At 32.7% G+C, this 22,139-nt stretch overlaps 1 non-coding gene across 1 annotated transcript; it reads left to right on the top strand.

Annotated features, from left to right (window-relative positions):
• The first annotated feature begins 9,668 nt into the window (after window positions 1-9,668).
• Window positions 9,669-9,832, top strand: LOC141411057 (U1 spliceosomal RNA). The gene has a single exon (XR_012435917.1). It is a non-coding gene; the product is annotated as a U1 spliceosomal RNA (small nuclear RNA).
• The last annotated feature ends 12,307 nt before the right edge of the window (window positions 9,833-22,139 follow it).

Consider the following 22,139-nt stretch of genomic DNA (forward strand, 5'->3'; position numbering starts at 1 on the left):
TGACAAATAGAACTGGATTAGATGAAATAGCTTCTGCACATCAAAGAAATCATTATCAGAGTAAACATTCAGATTACAGAAAAAGAGAAAATCTTTCCCAGTTATTTATCTGACAAGGGATTAATATTCAGAATATTAAAAAGCTGAAAAAAATACCCAAAGGACAAACAATTCAATTACTAAATGGCCAAATAAATTGAACAGTTTTCAAAAGAAGTACAAATGCCAAAAAAAAAAAACACGTGAAAAAGTGAGCCACAAAGGGAATGTAAATCAAAATGATAAGATTCTCTTTCACCCTGGTCTGAAGAGATGTTCAAGAAAACAAAAGATGACAAAAGCTGATGGTGATGTAGAGAAATAGAACCCTTTTACTACAGAAATCAGTGTGTTGGTCCCCTAAAAAACTAAAATTAAAAGTATCATATGACTCTACTATAGTAATCAAGGGTACATACCCATGAGATACCATAAGATACAGATAGCTGAACTCCCATGTGTGTGCAGCACACTAGCAAAGTTACCAAATCACATGTGGGGAAACCTCGCAATGCAACCTTTGTAACCTTCACACATGCCCAGAAATATAGATGATGTTTGTCTTTTGCCTCACTAGTGAATTAAGTGATATGAAAAATCTCCTTAAATATTACAATTATTAACATGCTTCTCCTTTACAATCGTTTTTCTTTTTCATTTTTTTGGTATTTTTCACTACATTTTTAAATGTCACTGTGAACATTCTCACAAAAAGTATATTTTGTTTGCTTTACTTTATGGATTTCAGCAAGGTAAAATATTATTTGCACTAGAAACAAGCTGTGTAATTATTATCTGCCTAAGTATCTTTAATTTTGACATAACGGAACCTGAAACTAAGTAACATCTTCAGAATAAGGCACTATTAGGTTAAAATTTCCAACGTATTTACATAATTTTCAGTGAGAAAACTGAAGTACTTAGCAGTGATGGGAAAGTATTTTGGAGAAAATTCCTAAAGAAATACAAACTAAGTCACATGTAACTCCAAAATATAGAAATATAAGTATAATAATTATAATATTTCCATATTGTATATAAATGAAAATAGAATTGAAATTAAATCTGAGTTTAAAAATACACATTCAACAAGAAAAATGGAAACCAACATTAAATTCAGATAGCTACTAAAGTAATGCTTAAGTAGATAATCTGAAATTTTTTATCACAACAAATGTGTAAATATTTATTTTTCTTAAATGTTTGAAATACTTATATTTGCAATGCTGTATCTTTATTAAGTAATAGAACAATGAATTATTGTTCTCTGCTAATTAAAAGAATTTTGTGGCTGGCCATTGTATTACATACCTGTAAACCCAACTATACTCTGGAGGTGGATGTAGGGAGATTGTGATGTGGGGTCAGCCTAGGCAAAAGTGTGGTACCCTACCTAAAAAGACAAACTCAAAAACAAAAAACTGGGGTTTGGCTTAACAGTAGAACACTTGAAAGACATTGTGTTCAATCTATATTATCACCAAAAAATTGGAAAACATTTTTTTGAAGTCTTGACCTCCTCAATAACACAGTTGGGTAGAAGTTCTGCTGTCAAACAATCAGGTATAGGTCATTAATAGAGATTGAATTCTTATAAAAGCAAATATATTCAGATGAATTTCCTATCATCTACCAATGTTATGAAATCAAGCTAAAAGAGAAATCAACAAAAATGAAAAGACTAATGTTTAATGGAAAAAACAAAGAAAAATTTGTTTCTCTTCTGACACTTGTTTTTACTCCAACTTCCTGAACTACGGCATGAGATTTTAGAACCAAGATTACTAACAATAAAGTTCTTGCTAAGTGTAGTGGTATACAGCTGTACTCTCAGATATGCAGAAGGCAGAGGTAGGAGAATCACATTACAGTCATGGACAAGAGTGAGACCTTACCTGAAAAATAAGGTAGAGCAAAAGAGATTGGAACATTGCTCAAGTGGTAGAACACTCACCTGAACCTCTGGTGCCTCTCTATTATCATTCATATGTATTCACATTAAACTTACCTAGTAAGTGAAAACCTCACACTAATAAATATCAGCTCAAACACTCAAAATATTTTTATTGTTTTATTATTCATATGTGCATACAAGGCTTGAGTCATTTCTCCCCCCTGCCCCCACCCCCTCCCTTACCACCCACTCCCCCGCTCCCTCAATACCCGGCAGAAACTATTTTGCCCTTATCTCTAAGTTTGTTGCAGAGAGAGTATAAGCAATAATAGGAAGGAACAAGGGTTTTTGCTGGTTGAGATAAGGATAGCTATACAGGGAGTTGACTCACATTAATTTCCTGTGCGTGTGTGTTACCTTCTAGGTTAATTCTTTTTTTTTTTTCTTTTATTATTCATATGTGCATACAAGGCTTGGTTCATTTCTCCCCCCTGCCCCTACCCCCTCCCTTACCACCCACTCTGCCCCCTTTCTCTTCCCCACCCTCAATACCCAGCAGAAACTATTTTGCCCTTATTTCTAATTTTGTTGTGGAGAGAGTATAAGCAATAATAGGAAGGAACAAGGGTTTTTGCTGGTTGAGATAAGGATAGCTATACAGGGCATTGACTCACATTGATTTCCTGTGCGTGTGTGTTACCTTCTAGGTTAATTCTTTTTGATCTCACCTTTTCTCTAGTTCCTGGTCCCCTTTTCCTATTGGCCTCAGTTGCTTTTAAGGTATCTGCTTTAGTTTCTCTGCATTAAGGGCAACAAATGCTAGCAAAAATTTTTTGAAAAGGCATAAAACAACTACAAAAGTCTTTATCTAGAGTTACTTATTTTTCATGATTACAACATCCAATTTATTATTTTATTCATTCTCAGTAATTTACTATGAAAATATCTTCCAAAAATTGAGACCATGTCTGTATCACAGGATTTTCTTTCTCCTTTATATCTTTTGTCATAGCTGGTAAGCAAAGTGCATATAACATATGAGAAATATACAACAGACAGAAATGTTTTTAGACAGACACACAAATGATACATAAGACAGAGATAGGGTATAATCTATGTGACTAAAACACTGATATAGAACTGTATATTTAAAAGTTAGAGTTTTAAAAAGTATATTCTATCTTTTGGCACACAAGCCTGAGCAGGTGTCACAAAATGTACAGAGACATGTGGAGTAAATGTGCTGGGCTGTCAGAAAGATAGACTTCCCTCCACACTTTCAATTTCACAGGTGTAAGGAAATTTCTGCAAGATGCCTTTCTCAAACTCAGTATTACCTGGCATCTCAGGCTCTTGCAAATGCTGCCGAGGGTCCTTCTAATCCTTGAATTAGGCAGTGGGCCATGGCAGCAGATGGGCACAAGTATGAGACACAAAAATGTTAATCTTAAAGGTGAAATATATGTTTTGAATGATTGCCATCTCAGGGGATAAAGGGAGATTGAAATAACTGCTACTATAGTAAGTACTTGAGTGGTAGCAAATGAAAATCACCTCTAAAGGAAATCAAAGCTAATTAAAAAATTGAATAGTAAGAACTCTTCTGGAGGATACATGCTGATTGTAACTAGGCACCCTATTTCTCACAGTACTAACAGCATAGTTCTAATTTATTATTTTTGTTAAAAGCTCAGTCTTGCTTATTAAACAGTGACTTCATAGTTTTCTCTTTCTTCTTTCTCACTTCACACCTATACTCTTGCTCCATTTGATTTCATAAAGCATAATACCAAAAATATCACTCACCCACATACAATACTGATTTTTCTGTTAGGTCTACAGTCTATAAAATAAATGTAAACTTTTATTACAACCCAGGTAAAATAGCTAGGAGTAGCTATAAGTTAGTAAGCTCTTGGCATGTCCTGATTCTTGACCCATTGTGCCCTGAAAGCTTTTAATTTCTTTTAATATTCTGTTATTATTATTGATCTTGAATTCTTTCTCATCCGTTAGTCCAATTCAAATGCAATTTTTCTTTACCAAAGTATCCCACCAATTTTCTTCCTGTTTTCTCATCACCTTTTTGTTAGAGTTCAACAATAATTCTTACATTCTTATTTTACTGTGTATTATAAGCATTTTGATATAATTTATTCTTCATAGTCAAAATGCAATCATGCTTTGCAAGGACATTGTTTAGTCCAATCATATATTCCTAAAATTATGAGACAGGGTATGTAATGGAGGACACCTGAACACTTTGTTAACTGCGCATAATTTCACCACAGTGTATTTAAATTCCAGCAATGCTTCAATTGCTGGAATTTAAATAGGAAATCTCAATATTTTTCAAGCATGGAATTTGAGGATTTTAAAGAATTTTTAAAAGATTTTTATGAGGAAATTAATTTTAATTGGTATTTAATTGAATAAGGACTAACAGTCAATCAAATGGAGCCACAAAGGCAATGGATTTAGGTGACCAATTTAGTATTTGCTTATTAGTATAGAATTATAAACAACCAAATTGTGAAAAATGAAATTATCTATGAAATTTAAAATAATAAGTAAGTGACTTGACACTCCCTGAGGATCATAGCAAGTCAGGTAAAAGGAAGAAGAGTAAGTAGTTTATCACATAAAACTAATTAATGAAGTTATTAAAATGTTATGCAAATCTTTATATGCTTTCTGGTGAAAATTTCAATTGGAACAATAAAATGTAATCTATTTATTGCTTCCTATGTCTTTTCTATATACTACCCTATGAGTTTTGACAATAAAAAATTAGAAAGCTGAGGGCATAACTTTATGATAAAGTGCTTGTCTAGAATGTGCAAAGCCCTGGGTTCCACCCAACATGGTATTAAAAAACAGTCTTAAGAAAGTGGGCATTATTTCTCCATTTTAAAGTCACAGAATTAATAAGAGTCCATTTTTTCACAACTATATATAATCCATAAAACATTTACACACCATTGTTACTGCTGGTGAAGATTTCACTTCCATCTGTAATTCTATTTAAATTCTAACAGAACTTCCCAGCCCTGAAATATTATAAAGTTCTGATATTTTTATAGTGCCTCCCATTCTCCTTTTTTAGTGAAAAAACAATTATCTTCCTTCTGGTCCCAAAATATTTGAAATTAATATACAAATTATAAATAACCCATTTGGATGACATTAATTTTTAATTTTTTATATCCATAAAAATATGTGGCATTATTTAAATCTATTGAAAATGTGAAAACATTTTGAAGTTCCAAGTTGGTTGCAAAATCTTTAAGATTCTTAAGCTACTATACAAACCTGGGTGACATCTTGAAGAAATATCTCTAGCACTTATGTCAAAACCATTCTTAATATTACAATTTCCAATATGGTTTTCAAAACTTGTAATCTGGAACACAAATACCTGTTGGCATAAAAATGATAATGTTCTTTAAGACGGTTACTACTAGTTAAAACAAGTGGAAGAACAAGGATCCTGCTTACCCATATGATTATAAAAACACATTGATCAGAGGTCAAATAAGTACTAGAAAAAGATGAAAAAATAATTCTACAAAAGCAGAATCAGTATTGGAAGCAGGAGAAGAGAGTAACAATAGATATTGTTCTATTCACTCATGAATATCACTCTATTCATGCAATGAACAGCTTATTTAAACACAGCTATCAAATGACCCCCTCATGAAAACGTGCATGACTTTCACTCTCAAATTAAGAGTATTTCATGAAATTATACATAAATTTCACTAGGTGTGAGATTAGCTGAAGATAACATTCTATAAAGGTGAAAACTATAGCCCTTAAAATAATGAATAGATAAATAAGTGAAACAATTAATGCAAACACATAGTGTAGTAGCTCTCAATTATTCATTTATTACTATGTGGCAAATTATATACCAGTATATACTGTGTATTTAATTCTGTATAGCCTGTGCAGTAAGTGCCTGATGCATATATCCACACAGAGTTTATAAATAAAAGTTCTTACTAGAAGAGTTCAAAAGTGGTGATCTCAACTTGGACCAAGGCAAAAATATCACAAGACCCCATCAGAAAAATAAACTAAACTGAAAAGGCTGGAGACATAGCTCAAGTGGTGGAGTGCCTGCCTAGCAAGCACAAGGCCCTGAGTTCAAACTCCAGCACCACCAAAAAGAAATTCAAACTCAGATTCAATTACTCCGAAACTTTTCACCACTAACCCATAGGAGGACAAATAGAAGAACAACATTTGTTTGCAGAGTTATTCATTGTCATGAGTGGATTTAGAGCAGCCATATATTGGCAAAGACCTATAAGTAGTGTGCTTAATTTATGAAATTCATTTTAAATTTAATCTATTTAAAACAATGTAGGACACATGAAAAATCTAATAAAGTATTAATTTGATTTTATTATTGAAATAATTCTACACGTGTGAAAATGAAAGAGAAGCAGGAAATTTTTATCTGGCCATACAGCAATGAACACATGGGTAACATAATGTATTTTGGTTTCTTGATTATTCAATCAAGTTAGGTTGATATCAAAACAAAGCAAATAATGGCCAAGTAGTGATTATATTTAAGGACTTTTAGGCACCATTTCTCTGTGAACTAATTTACACTAGCATTACCTCTGCTTAGTGCTAAAGAAAATTAACCAAAGTAGAAGTGGATGGGTCAAAGGATAGAAGACTAAGACATACAAAGTCACATCACTGTCTTTCCTGAATGAGTTAGGCTTGTACATGGTACAGCTGCATAAACCTGGGTTTTAGAGTAATTATTCTGCAGTTAAATCTACTAATTATTCAATATTTTACACTTTGAAAATGGATTCCCTGGGAGATATAATATTTTTTCATTCTCATGTATGTATAACGTGATTATCTATTTCTGCTAGAAAAAATGATTTCCAGTTGTTTAAAACAATCAATATTAAAATTATGAAGTTTTATTATAATCTCTAGTACAGGATTTCTCCAGAATATAGGAGAATTTCTAATCTTTCTTGGCTCTTAAGACAAGTATGAACACAAAGAATGAAAGTTAAAAAGAGGGCTGTTAGAATTTCTTTGAAGAATGTAAAAAGACTCAATTTTTGCTACCATGACAGTGAAGTGAAACCTGAGGTTATCCAGTGTGTAAGCAGTGAGGTTTTAAGGTGAGGCATTCAAAATCTCCTCTTTGAATACACTGGCTGTACTTTTGATCATTTCTAGGAAATAGAAAAAGGACTTATTAAAAAAAACTGTTTTTTGCAGAATATGGTAAGAGCTCCAAAAATAAATGGAATTGCATTGCATTAAATCTATTACATTAAAAGATATAAACATCACACAACCAATACTTTGACAGTAGCTGAGTGGTAGCCAAGTGTAAAATATAGTAGCTTTTTTTTGCACAATTTCTTGAATGATGTGAGCAGTATAGCATTCAACATATTGGATGTAACCAATTTTATGAATTTCTTTAACAAGCAAAATAGTCTTAAAGCAAAACACATTCTGGCAGCTGTTCTCTGATTTAGAATGCTTTTTAGATAGCAGTCAATGATTTTTTTTTTCACGATTGCTATTATATTTTCCATAGTTGTTGCAACTTAGCTTATTTAGATATTCTGTTGTTGATACTGAAAGTAAAAATGCATAGTCAGACCACCTGCTGCCCCACTTCATTTCCAGTCTGTAAACACTAGAGGAAAATTTACTTTTCTTCTTAGCAAATCTGTTCTCTAGTCTCTTTCTCCCTCTCCTCTTTCTAACATGAAATTTTGAAGTAATATTTCAAGGGATAAATTGGGTTCACTATATGCTTGAAAATCAAGAAAGTTACAAGTATCTAAATTGCCATCTGAATAGACTATTTTAATAAAAAAGTCCATTTGAAAAGAGAACAGTTTTAGTCCTTGTTATAAGGAGTCATGAGCATTCCAAGAAGATTTGTCTCCTCAGATCTCACAGGACTTACCCTTCTACAAGAATCATCTCTCATATATATACATACATATATATGTATATGTATATATATAAGTATATATATTCTTTTCCTTTCATATAAAAATGAGAAAACTGTAATAATTTAAGAGATCTTGACATTTTTCTAAATACTGACTGACAGACATTTTGATGATTTCTGCCAAAGTATTAAAATGAAAATCTGTTAGAAGAAAGAGGGAACATACAGGATTATTCATGTCCTGGCAGAAATATGTACTGAAATAAAGTCAACACAGAAGTCTGCTTCAGGGACACTAGTGTTTTCCAGCTAAAACTCCTCTTGAAGCCAAGGTAAGTCTTGAGCATGCATTTCACCATGCTGGCAAGATGTGATCTGAATATGAATTGCTATGACCTTGTGCTTACAAGACAGAGTGTATTCATGTGCATGTGGCACTAGGTCTGCAAATGATGGAAGGTGTTCTGTCATGAAGTTGTCTTATCTGAGTCATCCCTATCAGAATTACTTGTGTATGGTAATTACATGTATTTGGTTCCCTTGTGTATGGTAATTACATGTGCTTGGTTCCCTTGTCTCTCAATCTGACTATGCAAGATAGTTTTCTTAATAGGAAACTAGTTCAGAAGCCTAATGAAATAAATAGCTTCTCTCTCACTCTTGTTCCTACTTTTGGAAGAAATCTATGTATGTTAGTGAATGCATTTTGTTAGATTACAGGGAGCATGCATTTGTAGGTAATCACTACTTAATTCTCATCTGAAAGTTCTTCCACATCTGAAAATCTTTGTATACCAATTACTTTTATTTGTTTATTTGTATGGAGTGGTTAAACAACATTAAGATGAGCAGGTCTGTGTCTTGCCAGCCTTGCTGTTTTCTAAGGAATACAGTTGAAGTTATAAAACATTCCTGATCTCCAAAATACATTTTTATTATAATTTCATGCCACCAATAAGCACCCACTAATTACACACACACACACACACACACACACACACACACACATACACTCCAATAGGCACTCATACACAAGCAAAGCCTAAACTTTAACAAAATATTCAATATTCTCATAGTCCACTAGCAATTCAGATGCTTTATGACATTTCTACTTTCTAAAAAAATTATTTAAAGATAAGCTATGGTTTGAATAGTATCTGTCCTCTCTGAAATTCACGTGGTTGTTCAATCTTCATTGGTATCTTTAAGAGGATAGATAATTAATTCATGTATAATATTTGGAGATGAGATCTTTGAGAGGAGATTGGAATTAAAGTGTACATCAGGGTAGAGCCAATATGATTGGGCCCTAATAGCTTTATAAGAGAACAAGAGGAGCAAGAGGTCACACAGCCATTCTCCCTGTTTCTTGCTACTTGATGCTTTATGTGCCTTGAAATTGCCAGAAATAAGGTCATCATCAGAGGCAAGTCCTCATCTTTAGATCAGAACTGTGAGTCAAAGTAAATCTTATTTTTTATAATCCACTCAGACTGTGGTATTGTGTTATCAACAACAGAAAACAGACGAAGTCATAACTCTTCACCTATTAGCCATCAGATGCAACTACTATTTCTTTCCAAATCCCTCCCCAGATCCTTTCGTCTATGTTAGACAAATTTATGATTCTTAGTGGGTTTCACCAAAACTTTTTCTACAGTCATTTTTAATATACTATTTAAATAAGTATTTATTTGATTATGGTTCATTTTGAGATCAGCGATATCTCCAATTTATCAGAGCTGATCATAGCTCCATATAATTGCCCAGCAAATTCATATACTTACCTGGCAGGGGAGATACCATGATCAAGAAGGTGGTTTTCCCAGGGTGGGGCTTATCCATTGCATTTCGGATGTGCTGACCCCTGCTATTTCCCCAAATGCGGGAAACTCAACTGCATAATTTGTGGTAGTGGGGGACTGTATTCACGCTCTCTCTTGGAAAAAAAAAAAGAAATTTGGTTTATACTCATATAATCCATCATTATTCTAACCCTGTGTACCTATTATATGTCAGGCACTGAGGTAAACTTTGGGGATAATTGTATGAATACAGGGCCTATTTTCTCAAACCTTAGATTACAGCTTAATGGGGGAAAACCAAGAATTAACCTCTAAATAAATAAATGGAGCTAGTACAATGAAAAGTTGAGATATGTGATATAAAATTGGTAATTGTTTAAGCTATAAGGAGAAGAGAATTTAAGGCTGAGGGTACAACAGATAAGAAAAAGCTACTATAGAAAAGAACTGATTATTCTCAAAGAACTAAAAGAAAACTGGAAGGCATGGACTTGAAGCAGAAAAGCACTTATAGGTATAAATTCAGAGTGGAAAGCAAGGTTCTGTATAGATTCACACAAGAAAACTTGTGTTTTATGTGAAGGTGTAATCAGGAGGTTGGGACATTTTTGAAGTATCAAGAGTTAAAGGATGTAGCAAATACCTTATATACCATCCGGGTTGTTACTCTGTAGAAGATTGAGTGGAAGCGATTAAGAGTTGAGTGGAAAAGAGACCAGTTAGATAAATGTGTTTTTACCATAGCAGAAAAGTAGCACATAAAGACATAAATATATCTGTCAATATTTAAATTATAAGTAAAGCAAAGAAAAAGGAGACCATGACAGAAAGAAAAGAAACAAAGCTTATCCCCCAAGAAAATTCAGCAAAGGCAAACCCAATCTCATATTGGGAGATATCAGGAATAGTGCTTCAATTAGTGCAAGATAAAAGTGTTTCAAGATGTTGAAGAGTATTAACTATGTCATATGCTCCTGAGAGATTTAGAAAGTTCATATTCAAAGTACACTATGTGAAATTGTGAAAATATAGGTCAAAGTCAATCTTAGAAAAAAAATATTGAATTTGTAAGAAAGTCACCAGAGAAGAATGAGTTATAGCAAAATGTATACGCATATTTCATAGTATATTTAATTTTGCCTATGAAAATCAAATCCTGGGGGCTTGGGCTGTACTGCAGAAGAGTTATGAATATCAAGTTAAGAAGAGACTTTTTAGAACAGGTGATTAGATTCTAAATAATAACAGTCATTTTTGACAGGTGAACAAGAATGGGGCAAGGTAGAAACAAAGGGTGAGATCACCATGTGCTGGAATAATTTTCACGTAACCCTTGCCCATCAAGGTGTTGAAACCTAGACTTAGTACTTCTTCAGAACAGAAGTCAACTTCATAAATTCAGTAAGTTCAGATCCATATTCTTCTCCATATATTCTCTTATAATATGTAGGAAGTTAGAAGAAACTATCTCCCTACATGAGTACTAGATCGACTATACTTGATGCTTAATTTTCATGGTTTTTATGATTATGAAATTTTGCTTATGTTTTATAAATTCAAAATGAAATATCCATTTTACAAGGTATATTTTGATTTATATATGCTCAGATAAACTTATACATTTAAAATATCCAATAATTTCAAATACTGTTACTTGTTTTCATACTAATTTCCACTAAAATCTTTTAGACTCCTGTATTTGAGAGGAATATGATTATTCGATATGCAAGTTGATTCCATTATTTTTCTTAAAACAATCATTGATAAGACATACAGATACACTGGGCTGGCAGACTGGTTCAAACAGTAAGACCTCCTGCCTAGCAAGCGTGAAGCCCTGAGTTCAAATTCCAGGGCAACCAAAAAAAAAAAACTTAGACATATAAGTACACTAAAGAGTGAATAATGTACTGAATTTTTAAGAGAAAATAGCTGACAGCTGTTCTCTAAGAAAAACATCTACTCAGGAGAGATATTTAGTTAGCATTCTGATGAAAATTTTAGCTTTCACTATTTCTTCAGCAACAGAAAATGTTTTCTAACAACTTCCTTGGCTTTAAGTTCTAGTAAAAGTTGAACTAAATGATTGTCTTTGTTTTGAAGCCAATGAACTGAAAAGACAGACTTATTTTCATTTCAGTATTTCAGAGAATAAAATTCTTACACACAAGTAATACAACTATATGGCCTTATGTTAGGAAATTAATATTAAGAAAATTTGACAAAGCACTTATATGACTTGGGACTCAGTGTCTCTAGCCCTCACTGTACTACCAAAATACATCTTATTAAATTAGTTTATTGTCAATGAAAATAAAAAATGTTTGAAAAAATCGTTGATAAAATGAGCTTAATTATTTCTCTCTCTGTCCTTGTAAAGAACAATATTTAATAGCAGCAAAACAAAAGAAAGTCCTTACTACTGTGGAAATAACACTTCATTTAAGCAAAGTCAAATTGACTTTCATAAAGAAAACATTATTTATAAGAGAGATTTAATGGAAAAAATTTTAAATGTTAAGATATTGGAATTCTGCCCTTTTAAAAATCACTTCAAGTCTCTTAAAAAGTTACTTATTCAGTTTATATGCATTTACTGAATAAAGAGTTATGTTCTCAAGATTTAGGACAAAAATCATTATTTTTAAATGATAAAAAAATCCAAGCCAGTATTGTCTGGTGAATTGGATTGCTTGGACTGCCATAACAGAATACTGCAGACTGGGTGGCTTGCACAACAGAATCCTTCTCTAACAGTTCTAGTTGATGCAAGTCCAAGAGTACAATGACGGCAAGATTGGTCTGGTTAGGCATGTCTTCCAGGCTTGCAAAAGACTGATTTCTCATGAAGTCCTTATATGGACTCTCTTTTGTGTAGGTAGGAAGAGAGAGAGAGAGAGAGAGAGAGAGAGAGAGAGAGAGAGAGAGAGAGAGAGATTACAGTGTCTTCTTGTAAGGACACCATTGATGTAAAATCAAGGTCCAACAGGTATGACCTCATTTATCCTTAATTGCATATTAAATGCCTTCTTTCCAAATACGGTAAAAATGAGGGTTGAGACTTCAAGCTTTAATTTTGGGGGGACCTAATTTAGTCTGTAAGAGTTGGTAAATTATCTTGGCTCAACATATTTCATAGTGGTGTTTCCAGTGATGAATGGGTTATCTTAAGTCAATAAACTATAAGCTCCATAAGTAAATTAAACATTACACTTACTTTCTACTTACCAACTCTTAAATTTAAACAGTACCACTTGAAGCTGTTGCTTTTTAGTTAACAATGATTTTTGGCTAAAAAATGTTATAATTATTCCCTCCAATGTGCACATGTGATATGTTTAATCTAAGTACTACTTTTCATATTTTAAAATGGTGGTTTGAGCTTTTATCCTTCCCATTCTATTTTCCATATTTATCTCCACACTGGACAAAACACATAAGATACACATTTACTTAACTATGTCTTCTTTACTGCTTGCCTATCTAGATTTCCCCTCTGAATCAGATATGAAGAAAATGCATCCAGTTCAAAAATCTTCAGGGCATTACAGATTTTAAGCTAGTTTTAGTTACAATTTGTTGTGCCTTCATAATAAGTTTTTAATTTATAAACACTGTCTAGATTATTTTTATTGTATATGACATATGCTTTTGATATTTCAGCACTGCTATTTCAATAAACTTTCAAATGAGTGGGGAAGACAGAGAAAAATATAAAGAAAACTGATTTTGACCTAGAGCTGTAACCCTTTTTTATATTTTCAGGGATAACAGGGAATATATGGTATCATGACTTAATTAAATTTTATTTAAAATTGATAAAATTTAAATACATCCCTTTTTAAGAGAAACACATGAGAATTCTTTGTACAAAAAAAAAAACCTTTGGACACAAAAGGTTGAACTCAAGTCTTCGTGCTTGGAAAGCAGGTTCCGTACCACTTCAGCCATGCCTCCAGCCCATTTTGCTCTTTTTATTTTGGAGATGAGGTCTCCTCAACAGGCCCAGAACCATGATCCTCTTAATCTTAGCCTCCCAAGAAGCTAGGATCACAGCATGATCCACCACTGTCTGTCTTTAACGTGTCTTTTGATATTATTTTTTTCAACAGGAAATGATTGAAAATAACTTTAAATAATGTCAAATTTCTACTTACAGCTTTTATGAAATAAGTGGTACTAGACAAGCCCTGCCATATTCACTGTAAAATTTGATAAAACAAAATATTCAGCTATTGAAATATAAACAGCATTTGATTGTGACTTTTAGACAAGTAAGCTGCTTATTTTTGCACCCTGGAGTGAGTCTATGGGAGGATTTGTAGAGAAGGACAACTTAAATAGAATAACTTGGTATTGTCATGTTGTTTGAACAAAGCTCTGTATCATTTAATGGATGACAGCAATGATGAGTGAATTAATAATATGTGAGTCTGTTATCTAATCAAAGATTACTAGGCACACAAAGAAGCAGGAAATGTGACCCATATACAGGAAAAACAAATACTCAAGTCAGAGTTTACTAGATAACAGATTTGTATAAAATGTTACAAATACATTCAAGAACTTATAAAAAATAAGTTGATGATGGAAATGGTGATATAAAAATAAAAAGACTATCTAGTACTCAAAAATACAATATAAAAAGTGAAAATGAGCCCCAACAGATAATGAAATTATCAGATGAGTTGCATAAAATTGTATTAGATATACATTTAGAAGAAAACACAAACCAATGGTAGAAATGAAAAAAATAATCTCAAGGTAGATTACAGGTTAGTCTCTCCAAAAAACAAAACTCCGTCAACTTGAAGATATAATCTACCTGAGTAAACCTACAAAGAAGAATCTAACTTATATGAAATAAAGGAAGAAAAAAAGGCAAAAAGTAAGAAGAAAAGCACAGTTTATTGTGTATCATATTAAACAACGTCAAGTGTATGTAGCAGAAGTGCTTGACAGTAAGGAAGGGAGTGATTGAAGCAACAAAATACTTAAATTCATGGGTGAATTGTACAAATGTGATTAAAAAATGTAAATCTGAGAATTATTAAAGTTATATTAATTATGCCTTCAGCATAAAAGTAAACAAAACAAATCAATGAACTCAATAAATAGTTCAGATATAGACTATATTTTTACTATCAGTAGAATTTCAATCCAACTACCAAACAAAGAGATCAATTAGGTTTGGTGGTACATGCCTATAATCTCAGGTACAGGAAATAGGAGAATAGTGGTTCAAAGTCAGCCCTAGGGGCTGAGGAGGAAGCTTGTAAGACCCTGTCTCACAAGGTCTTACCTGGTACACACTTATAATCCCAGGTAAGCGGGAGGCAGAAGTAGGAAGATCAAGGTCCAAGGCTAGCAGCAACCAAAAGCAGAAACATTGCCTAAAAAATAAAGTGGAGCAAAAAGGTCTGGGATTATGGCTTAAGTAGGCTTTCTAGGCAAGCATGAATCTCTGAGTTCAAATTCTAATACCGTAAGATAAAAAAAGAGTAAAGTAAGATTGTTAAAATGGACTTCCTTAAAATTATAACTGTTTTATTCAATATCATTCCCCAATAAACTAATGGGCAAGACAAAAACTTGAGAAATTATTAGCAAAATATGTATCAGACAGGGTAGTTAAATTAAGCCATAACTCACAAGTCAATACCAACAAGACAATTATCCAGTTTAGAAAAAGAAAAAGGACTTGTACCTGAAAAATTATTTAAAATCACATGTGATCAGGAAAAAAAAAAAACACAATGAAACACAATTATACTCACTGGAATGGCTGAGATTAGAAAAAACAAAGACAGCAGCACATGTTGGTGACTCAGGAGCATCCAGAATTCTCATACAGTTTGGGTGGGAATATGAAATGGAGCAACTTGTTAGAATGTCACTGTGGCACATGTTACAAAGTTAAACGTACCTGCCTGTGACACAGGAGTATAGAAGATTTTTACCCCAAAGAAGTAAATGTATACATATCTACAAAAAAATACCAGTACAAGGATGAGTATGTCACTTTATCTATGATGGCCCAAACTAGAGACAACTAAAAAGTCCATGAAGACGAGAATGGATAAACATATTGTTATATACACACAGAATGGATTATTCAAATGAACTACCCCACAATAAAAACAATCAAACAATTTACATAAACAACATGGATATCCCTTACTTTATTTTTTTTCATTTGAATATTGACAAACATGTATACACAGTTAAAGAAATCAGAACTGTGGTGTCTTCTATTGAGGGAGAGGAAACAGAATTACTGTGGGATGCTATTTCTGAGGTGATGAAATTGTTTTGTACTTTAATCAAGTTGAGCATTATAAAAGTGTAAGCAACTGGGAAACTATACACATACATGTCTTATGCATTTCATTTATGTAAATAAAATAATGACAACAAAGCAATTTGAAGTAAAGTTCCCATTTTAAAGAAATTCCTAATGCTCATGAGTTACCACTGTAAAATATCTAGGCTTTCCATGTACATGTGGAATTATCTGTTGTAATGAAAAATGAGAGATAGATCTCATTAAAGAGGAAGTATAAACAACTGGCTGAATAAATGTTAGTTCTCTAGTATATCACCCAGTATAGTATGTGATAAGCTATTTTACAACTATTTTGTTTTATAATGTTCATTTCTTGGATAAATGGTTATGTTATGTTTAATATTTCATGTGATGACATACTGATACAGACTCTGAACAAATCTGTGTCCCCATAAGTGAACAAACTACTCTGAAGAAAAACATGACTAATATCATTTAAGAGTTACAGAAATTTATGTTCCCATAGCTTAACTTAAATAGTCATTGTCTTTAAGGACTTTAAGATCCCTCTAGGCCACTGAAAAGTAAAAGGCACATTTTTATTGTTCTGAAGCAAGATCCCATGAACGCAAGCTTACCCAGAGGAGTAAGGTAATTTGCTTATACTGGACCATTAGGGAGAAAAGAATTCTGAAAATATTTCAGTAAGAAATGTGAGATATAAATAAGCAAGTTAATATACCCAGGAAGCATAATATACTGCAAAGTTTGAGCTGTTATTTTTCAAGCTCCAAGAAAAAATAAAATTAAAGTAGAAATACTTTTCCAAAAAAACTGATTCACAGCATTTACTTGTTTTTGTACATGTGCACTTGAAATCATAAAAAAGAATATTATTTCATCCTTTCTAGGTATTATTAAATTCTTGCCTTCTAACATTAAATGTATCATCTGCTACCCTTCTGAAGTATGAAGGTTTATTTATCTTGTACCTTTAGCCATATTTATGATACAATGTTCACAGAAACAATCATTGCCAGATAAATTTCATTAAGCTTTTCTAGTTCGTTGTACTGTATAGTAGTTGAAAAATAATATATTTAAGAGAAAATTGGTACAAGTAAAATATGATGAAAATGTGGTTTGATAATTGATAGTTTACTCATATATCACAAAACATTTTTGTTAAAAAGTAGTTTGGTTACTAATTGGTTTTGTGACTAAGTACTGACTGCAGTACATTTGTGATATGTAAATACAGTTAACATTTGGGTAAATTCAAAGTATTAGTGGATTATAATTTATCAGTTTCCATTTTTGTGCCATAAATGTAAGTTGTACAGACCCTAAAACTTACTAAACTATTATTAGAAATAGTCCTTTTATTTTTGTGACTACAATAACAGTGAATTTCATGTAAAGTCATAAAACTTTATTGTAAAAACTATTGCTGAAAATCATCTATCTATGTTCTTCCTTGCCCTCTATGTTAGACTTAGTGGTTTAATTACATATTTATGGGTAAACCTTTGATGCTTAACTTTGATAATAATATTAATAATTTTCTCATTAAAAAATCCTAATGTGTATATGCATGTATGCATAAAAATATATTATGGATCTATTTCAATATAAACCAATATTGATAGAATGAATGTAATTCATTAACATTACATAAATTGAGATTAAAAATTCTTAGCTGTAAGAATATCTATTACTTATTTTTACACTACAATCTGAATATCCAAGTCCTACATAAACAATCAGATATTATAAAAAATATTTTCAAATTCAATTTATTGACCCAGTGCAACAACCAAACAGAATCAAGTCAAAAAAATCAAAGAAGAAAAAGGAATATATATCATGTTTTGCCTGGATGCTTAATATCCACTTGCTTCATCTGCTGCTCTGTGCACTATTGTCTTTTTTTCTGTTATTCCATTTTTCGCTTCTCAGTGACCATAATAAAGCCTTAGAAGAAAAAAAAAAAAAACACCAGAAGCAAGTGACAGAAGTGTCATTCAGTGACAAAGGTCAGAAACCAGTGAATCCCAAGTCTGATGTTTTCCCAGGCCAACCTAGGGGGTGGGGGAGAGATCAAGACCCTATCTTAAAAGCAAAAAAGGGCTGGGGGCATGGCCGTAGTGTTAAAGTACCTGAGTGAAAGGTCCTCAGTTCAAACCCCAGTATAAGTAAATAAATTTAAAGATATACTGAGAAACATATTCATCAATCCTCTTATTATGTAGTTATGAGTAATGTATTAAATATAATTTAATATATTATATATTTCATTGTTATGTATTAATATGTATTATATTAATATACAATATAATATTAATAGACACTATTATATATTATTGTACAATAATACTATATTGTAGTATAGAGTGACAATTAATATTATACAATAATATTGTACAATACTTATAATAATGTATAATATTAATAGACAGTAAATAAAATCACAATACAGCACAACTCTTGAACATTTCTTTAGAAATCTCTTTCTTAATTCTTGCTATACTTCTTTATTTCCTTTTCCTTCATTATTCTGGATCTCTGGAAGTTGGTGATTATATAACAAGGACTTAGAAACTGATTTTGCTAAAAAATCACTGATTCCTCACTTGAGCCCACAGGTGACTAAAAGTAAAATGAAAGCCTCACATCCTGCTTTCATTTTGCATTTGTCTCCTACAACTTAAAAGTTTTGGTCAGATGCCTGCTTAACTCTGTACGTAGGTGTATTAATCATTCAAGGACTGTCTGCCTAGAAACTGATGATGATACTTCTTTTATCTTACCCACTTCAAAGCTGAAGATACAAAGATAAAAGTAACTGAGGCATTTCACTGTTACCTTTTGCAATGTCCTGTTCCAGGTCCCCAAAAAGGCACCTGGCAGTCTCCATTTATTGCCTCAAACCTGGAGTCACCATTGATTTCAGGAACACAGAGCCTGGCAGACAGATCACCCCATGATGAGATCACCTTTCAAGCAGTAGTAATCATCTCACTGGAGTCAAACTGTCCCCTCAAGCAATAAGGAATTCTTTGAGCCAAACCAGAACCAGAAATGATGTAATGATCAACCAGACTACACTGACCAAGACTGTTGAATTATGCATACTTCTTGGTCCCTACACTAATTCTTCTACTGTTTAAACCTAAAGTTAATGTCATCACCCAGTAGATGAACCAAGATACTCACTGTCATTCATATTGCCAACATAGCTATAACTATCTCTATTAAAATCTTTCCTGACTTTTTACCATTATTTCCATTTGCTTTCTTTGGGATAAGTAACCAGACTTGACATGTTGGAACTCCCAGAATTAGTCCTTAAATGTCAAATTAGGATAAACTCCAAGGAAATGTAAGAGAAGAGAAAATTGACATGTGAATGGGGAACTGGGAAGATGGAGAAAAGAGTAACACAAGTAAGATGAGATGGTGAGATGGTGATAACAATGGTGAATATCTTCCTAGAAATCAAACAGAATGTGCAGGGTTTTGTTATTGGAGCTTAACGAACAAGGCAGAGATCTGGAAAGCTTGAGACAGGACTGGATCAAAATTGCACTGTTGATAGTGCCAGAAGCAGAAATAGTTTATAACTATGTAATTGTTAACTGCCCAAATGTCATCCAAATATAACAGTATTACTATATACAAATATAGTACATCTTATCAAATGATGAGCAGCAATTGCTTATGGGTATTTCCCAAACTGCAATCCATGCAAAATTAAGTCCATAATAAAGTATTCACCTTAGAAAATTCTTATTTTACTTTGTTTTTTTTAAGTACTCATTAATTTTTCAGGTAACAGAAACATAGATTAAAGAAAAGAATATTAGTCTTTCTAAAATATGCTTCTGCTTTCTTGCTACTGTTATGTCTTTTATTGTAAACCTTGGCCCAGCAACTTGCTTTATTTTAACTGTTTTTCCCTAAAATTCTGTGGTTCACTTGACTTCATTTTAAATTTTATACCCATAGTATAAAGGTTTTTCCCCAAATAAAAAAATTTTATATATTTTTTCTCCAGTATCAGGTTTGTTTCATTTTTACCCAGTTTTTAAAATACGTGTACCCTTTAAAAATATAGAGTACCTTCAAACAGTTTCTATAGACATAGAACCACATATTTCTGACTGCTTTGTACAGTATATCTTTATTTTTCAATATGCACACAAATGAATTCTTTATACCAGGAAAATTCACATGCTTTCATATAGCTACTAAAAACCCTAAAAGGAAAACCATTTCTTGCTGTGAAATAGAGACATAAAAATATGTTAACTGGGAGTTATCGTATAGCTATTTTTTTCTAAGCAATGTTTTCTTTTTATAATTACCTTTGCAGCTTCAACCACACAAACTTAGAATCTCAATCTTTATGAGAAAAATAAAATAAAGCATTAATCCTCATAAACGGGAAATGATTATAAAGTCAATTATATTCATATAAAAATACACTACAATCTAATTTCCTTCAGTAGAAAGACATGACTAGGATGAAGACACTGAAGATGAATATTATTAAACTGAAACCAGACATGGAAGATTTGAAAATAAGTTATTGTATTTACTTATTTGGAAATGTAATCAATATTAGAAATAATCTGCTGCTGAGCAAAGAAGAAAATGTTGAGGTAGAGCAGTTATTACTTTGCCTCCAAAAAATGTCTCAGGAGCTAAAAATCAGATGGAGAAGAGAAAATATAAACTGAGAATACAACAAAAGAGTGGTTATGTGCATCTGTGTCTCATACAGAATGAATATCAAAAATAGTTTGAACAGGAAATTGGGGCTTTCATAGTCAATTATTTGATGAGCTCCCCTATTTTGGAAAAACAAATTAAAAACTTCCTTCTAAAATACACTTACCTGTTCTGAATATATTACAACAAGCATTCTATTAACTGCATAGGTCAACAACAACAAAACTGTGGGGTGATGTCCTCAGGATATAATAAGCTGGATGGTGGTGGCTCCATGAGGCCAGCCTGGGCAAATACTTTATGAGTCCCCATTTCTAAAATAACCAGAGAAAAATGGACTGGAGGTGTGGCTCAAGAGGTAAAGTGACTGATTTATAAGTGAGAAGCCCTGAGCTCAAATCCAATTCCACAAAATAAAAACAAAATCAATGCTTGAATGGAAATTAACCATGTACTTAAATCCCAAGATTATTTTCTAATATCAGAAATCTGGAGACATGAGTTTTAGTGTAAGTTCTCTGTTGGAGAGGAGAAATGAAGTGGTAGTGACTGTACCATAGCACAGAAAGAGAGAGAGAGAGAGAGACATTTCAAAGGTTGGTTTGCTGGCAGGTTAAGTGAAGTTTGCCTGATAGAAAAAAAGATACTGCAGTAATAGCATCAACCAGTAATGTCCTAACATCCCTTGACTAAGGGCCAGGGACCATACATTAGAGAGCACTATTTCAGACTATGGGACAAGATGGTCACATGACTAAGGTCAGTGAACCACATTTCTAGTCACATCAGGGTCTTTCACAAGATTTTTTCCTCCCAAGTCAGAAGTCACTATTAGCACTTGAGCTCTTAGACTTGAGTACTAGCTAAGAAGTAGAAGGCTATTGATCAGCCTTGGAGATAAAAGAGTATAAATGAAGACGGGATTAACAGAGCTTGAAATACACAGGTTCTGCTGTTTTGTGGTTCAGAGCATTGTGTGCAAGGCTCTTGCTCATATGGAACCCAACTGTGATTGGAAGAAAAGAGTGGACTGCTGAACAGAGACCTACATTTTTGCTCTTACCGCAGCCACACATGTTAAAGGATGTGCATGGTCTCTGGAGCTATTACAGTTTGCAATCTAAGTAGGTCATAACAGGAAGTTGTAATCAGATCATTTGCTGAAGTCATGGCTCAAGCAGTAGAGCACTTGCCTAGCAAGTGTGAAGCCCTGAGTTCAAACACCTGTACCATACACACACCCAAGAAGAGTATAATCAGATCCCTGTACTCTCACAGATGCAAATTGACGCTAAATGAGTAATCTGAGGAACACAAAGTAGATCAACAATCTTTAAGCGTTCTTATGCTTAGTGTTCTTGAAAATGACTGCACAAAGCATTAAAGAAACTTACAGAAAAATGTAATTCCTTCTCCCCAAAACCT

Source organism: Castor canadensis, chromosome 9 (genome assembly GCF_047511655.1).
Source record: "Castor canadensis chromosome 9, mCasCan1.hap1v2, whole genome shotgun sequence".
In the NCBI taxonomy this organism is placed as follows: domain Eukaryota; kingdom Metazoa; phylum Chordata; class Mammalia; order Rodentia; family Castoridae; genus Castor; species Castor canadensis.